This window comes from Rhinolophus sinicus, linkage group LG10 (assembly GCF_036562045.2).
Source record: "Rhinolophus sinicus isolate RSC01 linkage group LG10, ASM3656204v1, whole genome shotgun sequence".
Lineage (NCBI taxonomy): Eukaryota > Metazoa > Chordata > Mammalia > Chiroptera > Rhinolophidae > Rhinolophus > Rhinolophus sinicus.
In genome coordinates, this window is record NC_133759.1 from 6,646,681 (window position 1) to 6,664,502 (window position 17,822).

General features: G+C 39.5%; 1 protein-coding gene across 1 annotated transcript in view; it reads left to right on the forward strand.

Moving 5' to 3' along the window:
• The window catches only part of RHOA (ras homolog family member A), a 50,731-nt gene that overhangs the window by 15,670 nt on the left and 17,239 nt on the right, over nt 1-17,822 (forward strand). The gene's annotated exons all lie outside the window — the stretch shown is intronic.

Genomic DNA, 17,822 nt, shown 5'->3' on the forward strand with positions numbered 1-17,822 from the left:
CTGCTTTGTCTCTTCCTTTTCCTTACCTAGTATACTGTGTAGATCTTTCCAAGTCAGTACATTTTAAAATTTATTAATCTTTTTCAAAAACATAATACATTCCATTTGGTAGATTCAGACAGTGCAAAGGAATATATGGTTCGTAGAGGTGATCATGGTTAAGAGTTTCCTGTGTCTTTTGAGGGATTGTCCGTGCAGTGTTCGTTGTTCTTTCGTGAATATTAATTGTGCACCTTTGCCAAGCCCTGTTCTATATACGTATACATCCCACTGTTACACAATGGTATGACAGTGTACATACTCAGTATCTTTTTTTCATTTAATAATCTTGGGAATCATTTAACAAGATTTTTTTTACATGGTTTTTTTAATGATTGCATAATATACCATTGTATAGATATATTCATAAGATACTTAACCAGTCCTCAAAAGGGGTATCTAGGTTGTTTATAGTCTTTTGCTTTATAATATAGATATTTTTTAAATTTTTTTATTTTTTAAAGATTTTATTGGGGAAGGGGAACAGGACTTTATTGGGGAAAAGAGTGTACTTCCAGGCCTTTTTTTCCAAGTCAAGTTGTTGTCCTTTCAATCATAGTTGTGGAGGGCGCAGCTCAGTCCCAGGTCCAGTTGCCGTTGCTAGTTGTAGGGGGCGCAGCCCACCATCCCTTGCGGGACTCAGGGAATTGAACTGGCAACCTTGTGGTTGAGAGGACACTCCAACCTACTAAGCCATCCAGGAGCTCAGTGGCAGTTCAGCTCAAGGTGCCGTGTTCAATCTTAGTTGCAGGGGGTGCTGCCCACCATCCCTCGTGGGACTCAAGGTTCCCGGCAACCTTGTGGTTGAGAGCCCACTGGCCCATGTGGGAATCAAACCGGCAGCCTCCGGAGTTAGGAGCTCTAACCGCCTGAGCCACCGGGCTGGCCCCTAGATATTGTTGAAGAGTTCATTCTTGAACATAAGTGTCTGCTTCCATGTGTGAATATATTTGTAAGATAAATTCTTGTAAGTGGTATTGCTAGTTCAAATGGTGTATGCAGTTTAAATTTTAATAGGTGTTGCCAATGGCCTTAAAAAAAAGTCACTCCCTACAGTAATACCGTGTTTCCCCAAAAATAAGACCGGGTCTTATATTAAGGTTTGCTCCAAAAGATGCATTGGGGCTTATGTTCAGGGGATGTCATCTCAAAAAATCATGCTTTTAATGACTTAATCCAGTTAATACTCAGACACTGAAATTCTTCAACCACATTTGGTTTAAAATCCATTGATCTTACTACCATTTTACTGCCCCCCACCATCTTCAGTTCCCACTTTCCTTTTCACTTAGAGTTCATAGTCCATATCCAGGGTCAGCCCCTCCACTTGTATGCTAGATGCTATGCCCCTTAATCTCAAATGCTGCTCTGGAAGTTCTCTCTCCTGCATCAATTCTGCATACAGTCCTTAATGACTCCACTTAGCTGCAACCGAGGCCGGGGATGTAGTCCTATTGTTGACCAGGAAGGGGAATAGTATAATAGATACAGAGGCAGACAGCAGATAGTGTCTGCCACACCTTCCAGACTTTTTTTTATAGATACAGAGAACAAATTGACTGTCACCAAATGGGAGGGGGGTGGGGTGGGGTTAAGTGAAAGGGATTAAAAAGAACAAACTGTCAGTTATAAAAATAGTCATGGGTGATGTAAACTACAGGATAGGGAATATAATCAATATTTTAATAACTGTATATGGGTACTAGACTAATGAGGTGATCATAAGGTATATGAATGTCCAACCACTACGTTGTACATCTGAAACTAAAATTGTATGTCAACTGTAATTGAAAAATAAATTTAAAATGAAAAATAAATTTAAAAAAACTTTGCTTGTAGCAGTTTTACTGAGATGTAACTTATGGACCATATAATTCACCCATTTAAAATGAGTTTTAGGAGATGACCGTTTAGCTCAGTTGGTTAGAGCGTGGCGCTGATAACACCAAGGCTGCAGGTTTGATCCCCACATGGGCCACTGGGAGCAGCGTCCTCCTTAAAAAAAAAAAAAAAGATAAAGTGGGTTTTAGTACTGTATATTCACAGATATTTGCAGACAATTTTAGAACATTTTCATCACCCCCAAAAGAAACTCCTGTCCTCTTCAGCTGTCATCCTCCAATCTCCCCATCACCACCTGCAGCCTTAGGCAACTACTGATCTTTACTTCTCTGTGTATTTGCCTATTCTGAACATTTCATATAAATGGAACCATATAATATTTGGTCTTTTGTGTCTGGCTTTTATTTAGCATAAAGTTTTCAAGGTTCATCCATGTTGTAACGTGTACGAACTGTGATTGAAAAATACGGTGAATGTTTAGATAAAGTTTATTACAGTAAAAGACAAATTACCATTAATCTCCCTCAAAATACTCCCCCTCATTTCAAACACACTTATCCCATTGTTCTTGCCACTTTCTGAAGCAGTTCTGGAAGTCCTCTTTCGTGAGTGTCTTTACTTCATCCTCCATCATGACAACGCTCCGTGTCACACATTGCTTCTGGCATGGCAGTTTCTGTCAAATAGAAACATTACGGTGTGTCCTCATCCACCTTATTCACCGGATCTGGCACCGTGAGACTTTTGGCTCTTGCCCAAAGTCAAAATGACCATGAAACGTAAACGTTTTGAATCAATTTAGGACATCGAGGCAGCCACAACAGCACAATTAAAGACACTCAAAAAAGAGGACTCCCAGAACTGCTTCAGGAAGTGGCAAGAACGATGCAATAAGTGTGTTCGATGGGAGGGGCAGTATTTTGAGGATTAATGGCAATGTGTCTTTTGCTGTAATTTTTAAAAATTTAAACATTTACTGTATTTTTTAATCACACCTCATATTTTATGGCTTCTTGAAAGAACATTTTAGTGCCCTTATCTCCTCGGTCTGTTACTTCTCCCCCATGGCCAACTGAAAGGGTTTTCCCCTGTGTTGCTAGAGACCTGATTGCGAGGTGTATTTCCCTTTTGCTAGTCATGTAAAGTGGATACTTTCCTTAAAACGCCCCCTTCCTTTCTCTTGGTGCCAGTTCCCATCATATCTTTCTGACTATTCTTTTCCAATATCTCTGGCTCCTTCACACCCTCTGCTTTCACGCAGTCTCTGGAGAGATCACTGCCTCTCCCCATTCCACGCACTTGAGGGCTGAGCCTCTTAGATTGTGCTCATTCCACTTCACCCTTCTTTCAGGCTTCTTTCTCCACCTGGACACTCTCACACCCTCACTATGGTCCTCTTATCCCTGTCCGTTCACCTCCCAGCCGTTGCCCATACTGCTGTGAAAGCTGTCTTTGTAAACCACAGAGCTGATCATGTCATGTTGTTGGTTTTCCCGCTTACGGAATAGAATACAGATTGCTATGCATGGCACTGGAGATAGTTCAGTCTCACCATCACTTATCTTTGTAACATTTTCCAACAGTCTCCTCTCTGAATTCTTGTATTTAAGTTCATTTGCTCAGGCTGTCCCCTCACATTAGAAAGTGTTCGTCAGCCACCATCACTTTACTAAACTCCCAGGGGACTTGTTCTCATTCTTAAAGATGTCCAGGTCACATGTTACCTTCTCTGAAACCTTCTGACAGAATTGCTTGCTTTTCTGTCTGTTCAGACGAGAGAGGATAAGCTGCTGTTGTAGCACTTACATTGTGTTGTTTTCTCTAAGAGCATCTTCTAGAAAGCACTGCTGTCTAGCACCTAGAGCAGGGAATGGCCCGTAGAAAACCGTAAGTTTGTGTTGGGTTGATTATCAGGGAGATAGAATTGGGACAAAGCCACTGGACCTGGCATGGAGCTGTTCACTATTGTACGGAAGTAGTGGGTGGAAGAGTCACTGACGGGAGGAAGCATGAGGGACGGATGGGAGTGCCTGCCAGATATTATCTTTAAATGGCCTGATGTTTACTGTAAAGATTTCCTAGAAAAATCTTTAACATGAAATTATGGGTACGTCTTCTTTGGCAGATCCTTATAGCATGCGAAATGCCAGCGCATTGAATAAGAATCCTGTTGTCTGCCACAGCCATGGGAGAATCGTTTAGAGCAGCCCTGTCTGTGGTGGCGGTGGACACGTTCTGCACCTACACTGGCCAATAGCATAGTCAGATGCAGCTGCTGAGCATTTGAAATGTGGCCAGTGTGACCAGGAAGTAAATCTTTAAGTTAATTAAAATATTAATTAAAAAACTGAAATACAAGTAGTCACATGTGTGACTAGTGGCTCTCGTGTTGGGTAGTGAAATCGGCAGTACCAGCTTTGGGAGTGAATGCAGCCCAAACATTTTGTCTCTTGTGCTTAAGATTCAAACAACGGCACTGTTACCTTGAATGTACGTACTTTTTACTATTTTAAAATTCCAGTTTATAACTTTTCACTATTTTAAAATTCCAATTTATAACTATCATTAAAGTCTTTGGCTTTCTTCCTGCTTATGAATTAAATTTATATATAAGGGCAGTCTTACCTTAGGGTGTTGAGGAGAGCTTCCTAAGGGCTTCCTTTGAAAGGTGGATTGAAGTTACATTTTATTTCTGTATGTAGCAGTCAAGGTGAAACAGTGGGTTTTTTTTTAAATAAAGTTTATTGGGGAATATGGGGGAACAGTGCGTTTCTCCAGGGCCCATCAGCTCCTTCATTCAGCAAACGCGCACGTGGAGAGCCTGCTGGTGTCTGACACTGCTTGCTTGGCATTGGTGATGCAAAGATAAGTTAAACTATCCCTGTCCTAGATTAGCTTTCAGTCTAGTTAGAGGGAGTCTTGTTTAAACAGGAATTATTACATAGGAATGATAAATAGGTGTAAGGATATTTATAAAAGAGATTGTGTGGGGAGGGAAAAGGAAATGAAAGAGATCATGAAAGAAGTAAGTTTTGTCATCTTGAAAGGTAAATACTTGCTAGGTAGACGAGATGGGGAAGTTTCCTAGGTAGACGGAAGATGTGTCTAGGACCAAATATGCCTTTACTTTGTACAGAATTATATTGTGGTGCAGATGAGCAGCGAAAGGAGTTGCTTCTGCAGTGTGGTCCTTGCAGCCCAGAAGGTGTGCATGTAGGTGGCTTTGTGATCCAGGCTTAAATTTCTGAACTTTGATCCTTGAGCTGGTTTTCTATCCCACCATTCTTCTAACCTAACCCTAGGTGAAGTTATTTACTCATACATTACTTTAATCAAAGCCAACCTTTGTAGGCAGTTACGTCGTTACTAATGGTTGGTGTGTGAACATAGTTGGTGCTTGATAGATTGTCATTGAAATATCTTATGAGTCCTGTGAGTACCTAAGTTTAAGCAGCTTTCTGCTTGTCTTTGTTCCTGATAAACTGTAATTAAGCTGTGTTTTTATAAATCCAAATGACAACAGTGTTTGTAACAAATTATTGGCCGTACTTGTCACTCTGGGCTCTTTGAAGAACTGAGGTGACTTCTTCACTGTTCTTCATTAAGTATATTTTTCTCTGTGATTCCCTATTTTCCCCTTTAATTGTCTCTTCTTTCATACTAGTAGCCATAACTTCTTTTTACCTTTCCTGAGTTTTGTTTAATTTCTCTAGTGCCACCATTAAAATTTGTAAATTTTCCTTGGACTCCTGAGCCCAGAATTAGGCCATATACTCTTCCAGTCCAACTTTTGTTCCATCTGTATTTCCTTCTCCATGTTCGCTGTTTCACACTGAGGAGCCTTTTCAGATAAAGTCGGGATTTAATCCCAACTTGGGCGGGCAGGCTAATTGCCTCGTAGCCTGTGGACACTAGAAATGGAACACAGGTGCTACTTGCTCACAAGGAGGGAAGGCTCCTTTTCCTTTGTAAAACTGATTTGCCTTGGTGTTGTACATCAGTGTGCAGACTTAGGCCCACTAATTTTTAAAAATTGAGTTAAAATACACATAATATAAAAATTATAAGCCATTTTTAAGTGTACAGTTCAGTGGTATTAAATACAGTTACATTGTTGTACAACCATCATGACCATCCACCCCTTTAACTCTTCATCTCATAAATATGAAACACTATACCCATTAAATAGTAACTTCTCATTCTCCCTTCCCCCAGACCCCCACCATTTTACTTTCTAGCTTTATGATTTTGGCTGCTTTGAGTAACCTCTCATAAGTAGAATTACACAGTATGTATCTATGTGACTGGCTTTTTTTTTCACTTAGCATAATGTCCTCAAGGTTCACGCATGTTCTAGCATATTGCAGAATTTCCTTCCTTTTAGAGCTGAGTAATATTCCATTGTATGTATTTACCACATTTTGCTTATCCATTCATCTCTTTATGAACACTTACTTGGGTTACTTCCACATTTTAGCTATTGTAAGTAATGCTGCTATGAACGTGGGGTGCAAATATCTCTTTGAGACCCAGCTTTCAGTTCTTTGGGGTATATACCCAGAAGTGGAATGGCTGGCTCATATGGTAATTCTAGTTTTAATTTTTTGAGGAGCCTTCAGCTGTTTTCCTCAGCAGCTATACCATTTTACATTCCTACCAACGCTTGTTTTCTGTTGTTTTGTTTTGATAATAGCCATCCTAATGGGTGTAAGGTAGTGTGTCATTGTAGTTTTGATTTGCATTTCCCTAATAATTAGTGCTATTAATCATGTTTTCATGTGCTTATTGGACATTTGTATGTGTTCTTTGGAGAGATCTATTAAAGTCCTTTGCCCATTTTTGAATTGGGTTGTTTTGTTGTTCAGTTTTAGTTCTCTATATATTCTGGATATTAATCCCTTGTCAGATACATGATTTGCAAATATTTTCTCTCATTCTGTGGATTGTCTTTTCACTTTCTTGATGGTGTTATTTAAGGCACAAAAGTTTAATTTTGACAAAGTCAAATTTACCTTTTTATTGACTTTGCTTTTGTTGTCATATCTAAAAAATCATTGCTAACTCCAATCACAAGAAGATTTTCTCCCAGTGTTTTAAGGTTTTTGTAGTTTTCCTTTTAAGTTTAGGTCTTATCCATTTTGAGTGAATTTTGTTTATGGTGTAAGGTAAGAGTCTAAATTCTTTTGCATGTGGATATCCAGTTTCCCCGCACTGTTTATAGAGAAGATTGTCCTTTTCCCTGTAGAATGGTCTTGGCCCTTTATCAAAAATCGACTAACCGTATATATGAAGGTTTGTCTGATCTCTCTGTCCTGTCCCATTTGTCTATGTCTTTATACCAGTCTACACTGTTTTGATTTACTACTATAGCTTTGTAGTAAGTTTTGAAATTAGTAAGTCTGCCAGCTTAATTTTTCTTCTTCAAAATTGTTTTGGCTATTCAGGGTCCCTTGAGATCCATATAAATTTGGGGATGACTTTTTCCATTTCTGCAAAAAACGCTGTTGACATTTTAATAGGGACTGCATTTATTCTATTGATCACTTTGTATAGCGTCATCTTTATTAATATACTAAATATTTCAATCTGTGAACATGGAATATCTTTTCATTTAACGCTTTAATTCTTTTCATCAGTGTTTTGTAGTTTTCAATATTCAAGTCTTTGGGCTCTTTTGGTTAAATTATTTCTAAGTATTTTATTCTTTTAGGTGTTAAGGTGTTATTTAGATATAATTAATTTTTTTTTTCTTTTAGAGTTACTGAAAGTGTTTGGAATTGTAACTGATTTTTACGTGTTGGTTTTATATCTTGAAGTTTTTGCTGAATTGATTTATTAACTTATAACAATTTTCGTGGATTCTTTAGGGTCTAATGTTCCCATCAGCAATGTACAAGGGTTCCAGTTTCTTGACATCCTTGCCAACACCTGTTATTTTCTGTTTTATTTTTTTAATAGTCATCGTAATGGGTTCTTTTTTAATGTATACATTAAAGCTATCAATTTCCTTCAGTGCTTTCACTTGGTATATCCCATAAGTTTTGGCATATTTTCATGAATCTCAAGGTATTTTTAGATTTCTCTTGTGGTTTTTTTCTTTAACTCATTGGTTGTTTGAGTTTGTTGTTTAATTTCCACAGATTTGTGAATTTCCAGTTTTCCTTCTATTAGGATTTTTATTTCATTCCATTGTGATCAGAAAAGATTCTTTGTATGATTTCAGTCTTTTAAAATTTATTAAAACTTGTTTTGTGGTCTAACATATGGACTGTCCTAGATAATGTTTCATGTGCACTTGAGAAGAATGTGTATTTGTGTTGTCGCAGGGTGGAGTGTCTGTTAGGTCAAATTGGTTTATAGTGCTGTATGTCCTCTACTGTCTTACTGGTTTTTCTGTCTGGTTCTATCCATTATTGAAACGGGTATTGAAGTCTCCAACTATTATTGTAAAACTGTCTACTTCTCCCTTCAGTTCTGTCAATTTTTGATTTACATGTTTTAGGACTATGTGTGTATATGTTTATATTGTATCTTCTTGCTGTGTTGTGCCTTTCATCAATATACAATGTCCTTTTTGTCTCTTGTAACCTTTTTGAAAATTTTTTATTTTTTAATTACAGTTGACATGCAATATTATACTAGTTTCAGGTGTACAACATAGTGATTAGACATTTATATAACTCAGGAAGTGCTTACCCCAATAAATTTAGTACCCAACCCATCTGACACCATATATAGTTATTACAGTGTTATTGACTATATTCCCTATGCTGTACTTTTCATCCCCATGATTATTTTGTAACTACCAGTTTGTACTTCTTAATCCCTTCCCCCTTACACCCATCTCCCGACCCTCTCCCATCTGGCAACAATCACAGCGTTCTCTGTATCTACCGTATTTCCCTGAAAATAAGAGATAGCCGGACTGTCAGCTCTAATGCGTCTTTTGGAGCAAAAATTAATATACGATCCGGTCTTATTTTACTATATTTTACTTATAGTAAAATAAGACCGGGTCTTCTATAATATTATAATAATATAACATAATATAGTGTCATATAATATAATATATAATACTGGGTCTTACATTGCTGTTTGCTCCAAAAGATGCATTAGAGCTGATGGTCCAGCTAGGTCTTATTTTCGGGGAAACAGTATGAGTTTGTTTGTTTCGTTCATTTTGTTTTTTAAATTCCACATATAAGTAAAGCTATAATGATGCTTGTCTTTCTCTGTCTGCCTTATTTCACTTAGCATAATACCCTCTAGTTCCGTCCATGTTGTTGCAGATGGAAAGATTTCATTCTTTGTTATGGCTGAGTAATATTCCATTGTATATATGTACGACTTTATTCATTCATCTGTTGATGAACACATAGGTTGCTTCCATACCTTGGCTATTGTAGATAATGCTGCAGTGAACATATGGATGCATATGTGTTTTCAAGAGACTCTAATTCAGATAAAAAAACAGAGACTGAAAGTGAAGGGATGGATAAAAAATATTGTAGGAAAATGGAAAGGGAAAAAAAAGAAAAGCTGGGGTAGTGTGTGGGACTAGGGACCCTGCATGACAGGTAGCAATACTTACACCAGACAAAATAGACTTTAAAACAAAGGCTATAACAAGAGTCAAAGAAGGACCCAGTAATCCCACTTCTGGGTATCAATCTGAAGAAACCCAAAACACCACTAATCTTGTAACCTTTTTTGATTGAAAGTTATTGTCTGACAACAATATAGCTGCCCAGCTGTTGACTGATTATTATTTCTGCCTGTTAGGAATAGTGCTATTACAAATCTTGCATATGTGTTTGGTATATTTATTTTACTAAATATTCTATGGGTTTATACCAAAGAGAATGTTCTTCTGCTTTAGTACACGCAACTAAACAGTTTTGCAAAGTGATTATACACTCTTAGCGGTAAATGTATGTTCCAGTTTCCCATCTAACAACACTTCTTAAATTTTAGCCAAGCTGGTGGGTATGTAGCAGTATCTCATTGTGGCTTTAATTTGTACGTCTGTGTTAAATACTTTTTCCTGTGTTTGTTGGCCGTTTTAGAAAGATGCTTTTGTGAGAAAGGATTACTTTCAACTAATATGATTAATCCTACAGGGGAAATAAGATACTTGTAAAAAGATGTAGATTGGTATTTTATAATAGAAGCCAAAAGAGGAACAGAGTAGGTCAGACTATCACTAAGAAGCAGATAAAAAGATTTCAGAGAAATTTTAAGATTCAAAATTATCCCTGGATACCTGGTGGGTGGGTACTTCATTTTACCCCTCTGGAAAAGCTACACACACACTAAATCAGAGGTTCTCAAAGTATAGCATGCATCAGAATCACCTGGGGGGCTTTTTTAAACCCAGATTAATGGACCCACCCCCAGAAGTTTTGAATCCGAAGGTTTGTGGTGGAGGCTGATAATTTGCATCTTTACCAGGTTCTCAGGTGGTGCTGATTCCGCTGTCTGGGGATCACTTTGAGAACCGTTGACTAGAAAACAGATTCTAAAGGAAAGAGCAGCTAGTGGAAGTGTCATAATTTGCCTTAATATGATTATTTTGATAATTGAAAACTAATTATTAAAGGATTAAAAAAGATATTAAATCAATCTTTAGTGCCTTACAACATTTGCTGTTGGTTCACTGAGCAGTTATTTTTAATTTCCAATACAGTTTAATCTAGGAAGACTTTAAAATATCATATACTTTAGGCTAATGAACAGCTTCAGTGAACCGCTCCATAAAGCCTCATGGAAGCTATTCAGACAAATGTGTGTCAACATCATGGTCACACAATCCAAGGAAATCACTAAAGACTGCTGTGTTAAATGGCGAGAACTGAATGCCAATTCATGGTTGTGGTTTACCTACACAAGTGCAGGCAGCAGCCACTCTTAACAGCTGAAAAATGTCTGGTGGACAGACCACACCCATACTGTGCAGCTAGATAAGCAAGGCAGGCAGGAGTGTAAATAAGCTGTAGTCACCAGAATGAATCATTAGACTTGTAAAAAATAGTGTGCAAACGGCTGGCAACCACTTACCAGTCTTACTGTAGCAGAGCTTTCTGAAGCTCAGAAAACTTCAACCCTTTGCTAAACAGCATCTCTCCCCCAGTGAAAGTAAACAGACTTAAAACACACTAGAACCAAGAGTTGATGACCTCACAGCAACTCAAACATACTTGACGTTTGGCATTCTGTCTTCCCTTGATATGTAAATGACATTTTTAGAAAAATGTGTGCAAAATAATCATACAGTCTAGAAAACAAACTGGGGAAAATGTAAAATATAATAGTTTTTAAACCCACAAGACTTTTGATCAAATGCATTAAAAATTTAGTTAAAGGGGGGTGGCTGGTTAGCTTAGTTGGTTAGAGTCCTGGTGCTAATATCACCAAGGTTGCGGGTTCAATCCCCGCATGGGCCACTGTGAGCTGCACCCTCCTTAAAAATAAATAAATAAAAGACTTAAAAAACACACACACACATGAGATACCACTTCACACCCACTCTAATGGCTATAATTTTTAAATGGAAAATAGCAATTGTTGGCGAGAATGTGCAGTAATTGGAGCCTTTGTAATTGCTGGTGGGGATGTAAAATGGTGCAGCTACTGTGGGAAACATTTTGGCAAGTCTTTAAAAAGCAAAGCATAGAATTGCCCAACAGTTCCACTCCTAGGCACAGGCAGACCTCAGAGATACTGTGGGTTCAGTTCCAGACCACCTCAATAAAGCAAATATCGCAATAAAGTGAATATTGCAATAAAGTGAGTCACATGAGTTTTTTGGTTTTCCAGTGCATAGAAAAGTAATGTTTGCACTATACTGTGGTCTATTAAAGTGTGCACTGTGTCTAAAAAACAATGTACATACCTTAATTAAAAAATACTTTATTGGGTCAGCCAGATGTCTCAGCTGGTTAAAGTGCGGGCTCTCAACAAGGTTGCCGGTTCAATTCCCGCATGGGATGGTGGGCTGCGCCCCCTGCAACTGAGATTGAAAATGGCAGCTGGACTTGGGGTTGAGCTGCGCCCTCCACAACTAGATTGAAGGACAACGACTTGGAGGATGAGCCCTGAGGAACCACGCTGTTCCCCAATATTCCCCAATAAAATTTTTTTTAAAAAGTCTTTAAAAAATACTTTATTGCTAAAAACGCTAGCCATCATCTAAGCCTTCAGTGAGCTGTAATCTTTTTGCTGGTTAGGGTTCTTACCTTCAATTTGTGAAAACCGCAGTATCTGCAAAGTGCACTAAAATGAGGTTTGTCTATACATACTCAAAGGAATCGAAGGCAGAAACTTGAACAGATACTTGTATTCTGGCGTTCATTACAATGTTATTACAATAGCTAAAAGGTAAAAGCAGCCCCAAGTGTCCATCCGCAGATAAATGGACAAACAAAATGTAGTATATCCACACAATGGAATATTACTTGGCCATAAAAAGGAATGTAATTTAATATATGCTACAAGGTAGATGAACCTTAAAGATAACCTTAAAGATTATGCTGACACAAAATGACAAATATTGTGTGATTCCATTTATATGATGTATCTAGAGTAGGCAAATTCATACACAGAAAGTAGAACAGAGGCTCGGGAGGGGAGAATGAGGAATTATTGCTTAATGGTTACAATTTCTCCTTGGGGTGATGAAAAGGCTTTGAAAATAAATAGTGGTGCTGATTGCCCAACATTGTGAATATAATTAATGCCACTAAATTGTTGTAAAAGGAAAAACACATCCTGTTCTCCTTTATTCTCAATACTCTACTACAACATTATTTCACTTCTGACACTTCTGGTCACCAACTGGGGGGTGGAGGGGGGTTTCCCACACCAAGCAATTCTGTGACAATAGCTGATGTCCTACAGTTTAGTTCCAGCACTTATCTACCTGGAGTTAGCGTCAGATCCCACAGGTTAAACACTCAGCCCCACAAGATTGCCCCACAGTCACCCACTTCAGATGCCAATAGCAAGTCCACGTTGTTACCTGTGCTTCTGACAGACTGGATATAAATCCCAGGTCCACTACCCCCTCCTGGAGTTCAGTTAACTTGCTAGAGCCGCTCACAGAACTCAGGAAAATATTTTACTTAACCAGATTACCAGTTTATTAGAGAGGATATATCTCAGGAACAGCCACATATATAGGGCAATATATGTGGGAAGGGGCACAGAGTTTCCATGCCCTCTCCTTGTGTGCCACTCTAAGCACCTTCACATGCCCACCAACCTGGAAGCTCTGAACCCCACCCTTACGGGATTTTTGGAGGCTTCGTTACATAGGCGTGATTGAGTAAGTCGTTAGCCATTGGTGGTTAATTCAACCGCTAGCCCCCTTCCCTACCCTCGGGAGGGTTGCTGAAAGTTCCATCCCTTCAATCACAAGGTTGGTTCCTCTGTCAACCAGCCCCTATCCCTAGGGATTTTTCAAACATCACCGCGTTAACATAAACTCAGGTGTGGTTGAAGAGAGCTTGATATGAATAACAAGACACTCCTTTCACCTTGGTCACCCTGGAGCTGTTTTCAGGAACGAGCTATTGAGGACAAAAGACCAAATATTGTAACAAAAAATTCTCCCATTGTTGTGTATGTGGAACAGGGACTAAGACCAAATACGTATTTCTTATTGTAAATCATATCATAATTGTACACTAAAAAATGGTTAAAATGGCAAATTTTGTTATATATTATTACAGCTTCTAAAAATTAATAATGTAATATGCCCAAAACTATTGAATTGTATGCTTTCCCCCATCTTTATTGAGACATAATTGACATATAACGTGTAAGTTTGTGTACAAAGTGTTCATTTGATGCACTTGTGTATTGCAGATGATTACCACTGTAGCATTAGCTTACACCTGCATCACACCACATTCCATTTCTTTTTTTGTGGTGAGAACATTTAAGATGTACTCCTTTGGGCTGGCCCGGTGGCTCAGGTGGTTGGAGTGCTGTGCTCCTAATGCCAAGGTCGCTGGTTCGATTCCCACATGGGCCAGTGAGTTGCGCCCTCTACAGCGAAGACTGTGAACAACAGCTCTCCCTGGAGCTGGGCTGCTGAGTGTTGCTGCGGGCTACTGTGTGCTACCATGAGTGGCCGGTGGTCAGCGTGAGTGGCCGGCAGCCAGCGTGAGTGGCCGGCAGCCATGGGCTGCCGTGGGCTACCATGAGCAGTTGGTAACCATCGTGAGTGGCCGGTGAGAGCTGCTGTGAGCTCTTGTGAGCGGCCTACTGACGACTGGCGCCCGTGAGTCGACACAGCTCCCCCTCAGCCTGGGGGAGCGCAAGGCTCATAACACCAGCATGGGCCAGGGAGCTGTGTCCTACACACTAGACTGAGAAACTGGCTTGAACTGGGGGGGGGGGGGGGAAGAGGGGAGAAAAAAGATTTACTCCTTTAGCAACTTTTCAAGTATGCAGTATAGTAGTATTAATCATAATCACTATGCTGTACTGAATTGAATACTTTAAATGGGTAAATTGTGTGCTATGTGAATTATATTTAAATAAAGCTATTTTTAAGAAAGACTTTTTTGTGTATGTACCATGTTTCCCAAAAAATAAGACCTAACCGGAAAATAAGCGTAGCATGATTTTTCAGAATGACATCCCCTGAACATAAGCCCTAATGCATCTTTTGGAGCAAAAATTAATATAAGACCCGGTTTTATTTTGGGAGAAACGCGGTATATACACACTTTAATAGAATAGCTTCTTTCATTGTACTTGTTGAACCCCCACCCCATGTGACCAGTTAGATGTCCCACATGGGTGTTAGTGGTCACTGGGTTCCTGTGACATGTTTGTTGAGTAGACTCTGCCTAGTTTCTGTTTACTGGCAGAAATTTAGACTAATAGAGTTTGAGTGTGATTGATTTGTAGGCTCTTTGGCAATGAGTAAATCCTTTGTTGTCTGTCCCAAATTGTCCAAGTAACGTTTCGGTAACCTCTCTGAAAACAGATGGGAACCTTATTCCAGAAGAGTTTTTCAGCTTGAAAATTAATGTATTTTAATAACATACTGGCCTTACGCTCAGTAAAATCTAGTACCTCTAAGCGTCTTTCCCCATTGCTAAAATGGGGATGAGTGATAATTATACCTACCTCTGGAAGTTTAGGATCAAATCAGTTCCTGTCAAATATATAGGAAGTGCATCGTGATAAACCAACGTAAGGTGTCACAATGGCTTTTGAAGATCCACACAGTTTCTTAGGATCTGTTGTAGTACAGTAGATTTTGAAACTTCTGACACCATTTGTGTCATTATTAAAGAAAGGACCAGAAGAATGATTAGCACATAGGGTGTTTTTCTGAAGCAGTTGTATGTCAGTTAGTAGGGTAAGGCAGAAATGGAGTCGAGAGTCCCATCATTAGCGATAGACATCTATCAGATGTGGCAGAGAAGTGTATCTTGTGGTTGCTATGGTTTCCTCCAAAAACCCAGGCTGTGATGGAGCCAGTGAGGTATGTCCTTCGGAAAGTGCTTCATCATCATTGCCAGCAGAGGAAGTCGCCCTGAAAAGGCATTGCTTTGAGTACTGACGACCATGGCAACCAGGGTTTGTACATCACAAAAGACATTCTTACCCTCTGTTCTTGCTGCTGTTCAGGGGAGGATGTTTATGTCCAGACAGCCCTATTTCCTCTTGTAGGGGGAAGGTGGTGGTTTCCAGAAGGGTGACCTCTTGCCATTTTTTCCCAGCTGTGCTTCTCAGTAGCAGGGCCCGTCCTGTCCTCCTGAGTTCCAGTTAATAGCCAATCTTGGGATAAATAAAACAAAGGTTCCTGCTTTTTAATAGAAACTCTTAAGTAACAGTTAACAGTTTTTCATTGTTTTATGCTTTAACCACCGGATCATTGACTCCTGTCCACAGTAGGGTGCGTTGTTGCGTTCACCCTACTACGGTAGCATAAAGCATTCTGGACGCAGAGTTAGAAGGGCTTACTGACTTTGTTTTGTGGTCATTGGTGACTTTGTGAGTGAAAATAAACGGGAAAGACTCATGTTGCCTGTAGAGTAGTAACTGTCATCAAGGCAAGACACCAGAGGCAAGGCAGGCTCCACATCCAAGTCTGGACACCTTCAGTTCTCATTGTTATGGTTGATTTTGAGAGGCTGTACAACCAGTGATACCACATGTGTTCCCTTCCAGGGAATGTTCCTGACCTTGTAAATCAAAGGGCAGGGCTGGGCCCGATATACTTGGTCCACTGTCCCCCTATGAACAGTAACCACTAAGAGCAAGCATCTTTGCTGTGGTGCTACCTGCCTTTCTGGCAGCATTTTACGGGATTTTTTTTAGCTCTGAGGGATCCAGCTGCAATACAGTGACGGTAGGAAGTGTGTTTGGACTTAAAATTCGAGGCTTTTAAAAGGCAGGTAGCAAACATGTGTGGTATATCAGATCTAAAGGGGGGAAGCTGGAATGTTGAAACTCCAAAAACATCCCTAGCAAGTCAGGCGAAAGTAGCTTCAGGCTGACATATTTTGGTAGTCTGTTTTTCAAAGGAATGTCATTGAAATTCTCTACTGAGTATCCAGGTCCAAATAGTATTTCTGAAGTCTTTCATTATTTTGGTGCTTGGCCTGTGGTAGTTTGATTGGCATTTCAGTTTTCTGATTCTTTTCTTTTCACTTTTTTTGTGTGTGCCAGTTTCCTATCTGCTGAGTCCTCTTTTTTGGAAAAAAAAAAGTCATTGTTTCAAGAAAAGATTGATCAGAGAGGGCCAAGGAATCAGATTTTTTTGTCAGTATTTTTGGGAAACATGCCCCTCCTTTGGGCTTTCTTATTCCTCTCTCGAGGGTTCCCAGGCGGGAATTCCTGCCTGTTCTCAGGAATTCTTTTCACTTTCCCGTTCTGAAATCCTGAGAAAAGTTGGTCGGGAAATTGGGAAAATCGGCTCCTTGAACCCAGGTGGTTGGTAGTATTGGCCGTTACTTCGTGGAGACGATGCATCGTGGAGAACAGAAAACAGTTGGTATCTCGGGATTCAGGAACGGGAAAGCAAAAAAAACTTCCTGAGAACGGACGGGAATTCCTGCCTGTAAACCCTACCTCTCTCTATATGGATCCTATTCAGCATGTCTTTGCTACATTTGCTGCAGCTGGAATATAGCTCTTTGTGGTATAGGCTATGCCAGAAGTAGTGTCGTGAAGGAGCTTATACTCCAGGAATGGGTGAGTCAAGCACACAGAAATACAGGGTGACAAAAAATTGTATGCACATTTTAAGAAAAGAAAAACGGTATTAAAATTGTAATACAATGAATGATAGTAGCATTCATTTGACTAATGTCATCTTTTGAGCGAATGTCATACGAGTACTACACATTGCTACTGTAATTCAGTTCAACTTCGAAAAGTAATACATAGATAACAGCTCTTAAAATGTGTACATTTCTTTGGCACGCCTTGTATATACTATATGTACAAAGGGTGCCCAAAAAATATATACACATTTTAAGGAAAAAACTATTAAAATTGTAATACTCACTATATACCGACAACAAAAGATGAATACTAGTCACATTTGACTTCTGCAATTACAAGAGGTGCCCAAAGTGGTTACCATCAGCGTAATTTTAATAGTTTTTTCCTTTCTTAAAATGTATGTACATTTTTGTTTTTATTTTAATTGGGGAAGGGGACCAGGACTTCATTGGGGAACAGTGTGTACTTCCGGGACTTTTTCCAAGTCAAGTTGTTGTCCTTTCAGTCTTAGTTGTGGAGGGCACAGCTCAGCTGCAGGTCCAGTTGCATTTGCTAGTTGCAGGGGGCGGAGCCCACCATCCCTTGCGGGACTCGAGGAGTTGAACTGGCAACCTTGTGGTTGAGAGCCCACTGGCCCATGTGGGAATCAAACCGGCAGCCTTCGGAGTTAGGAGCACGGAGCTCCAACCGCC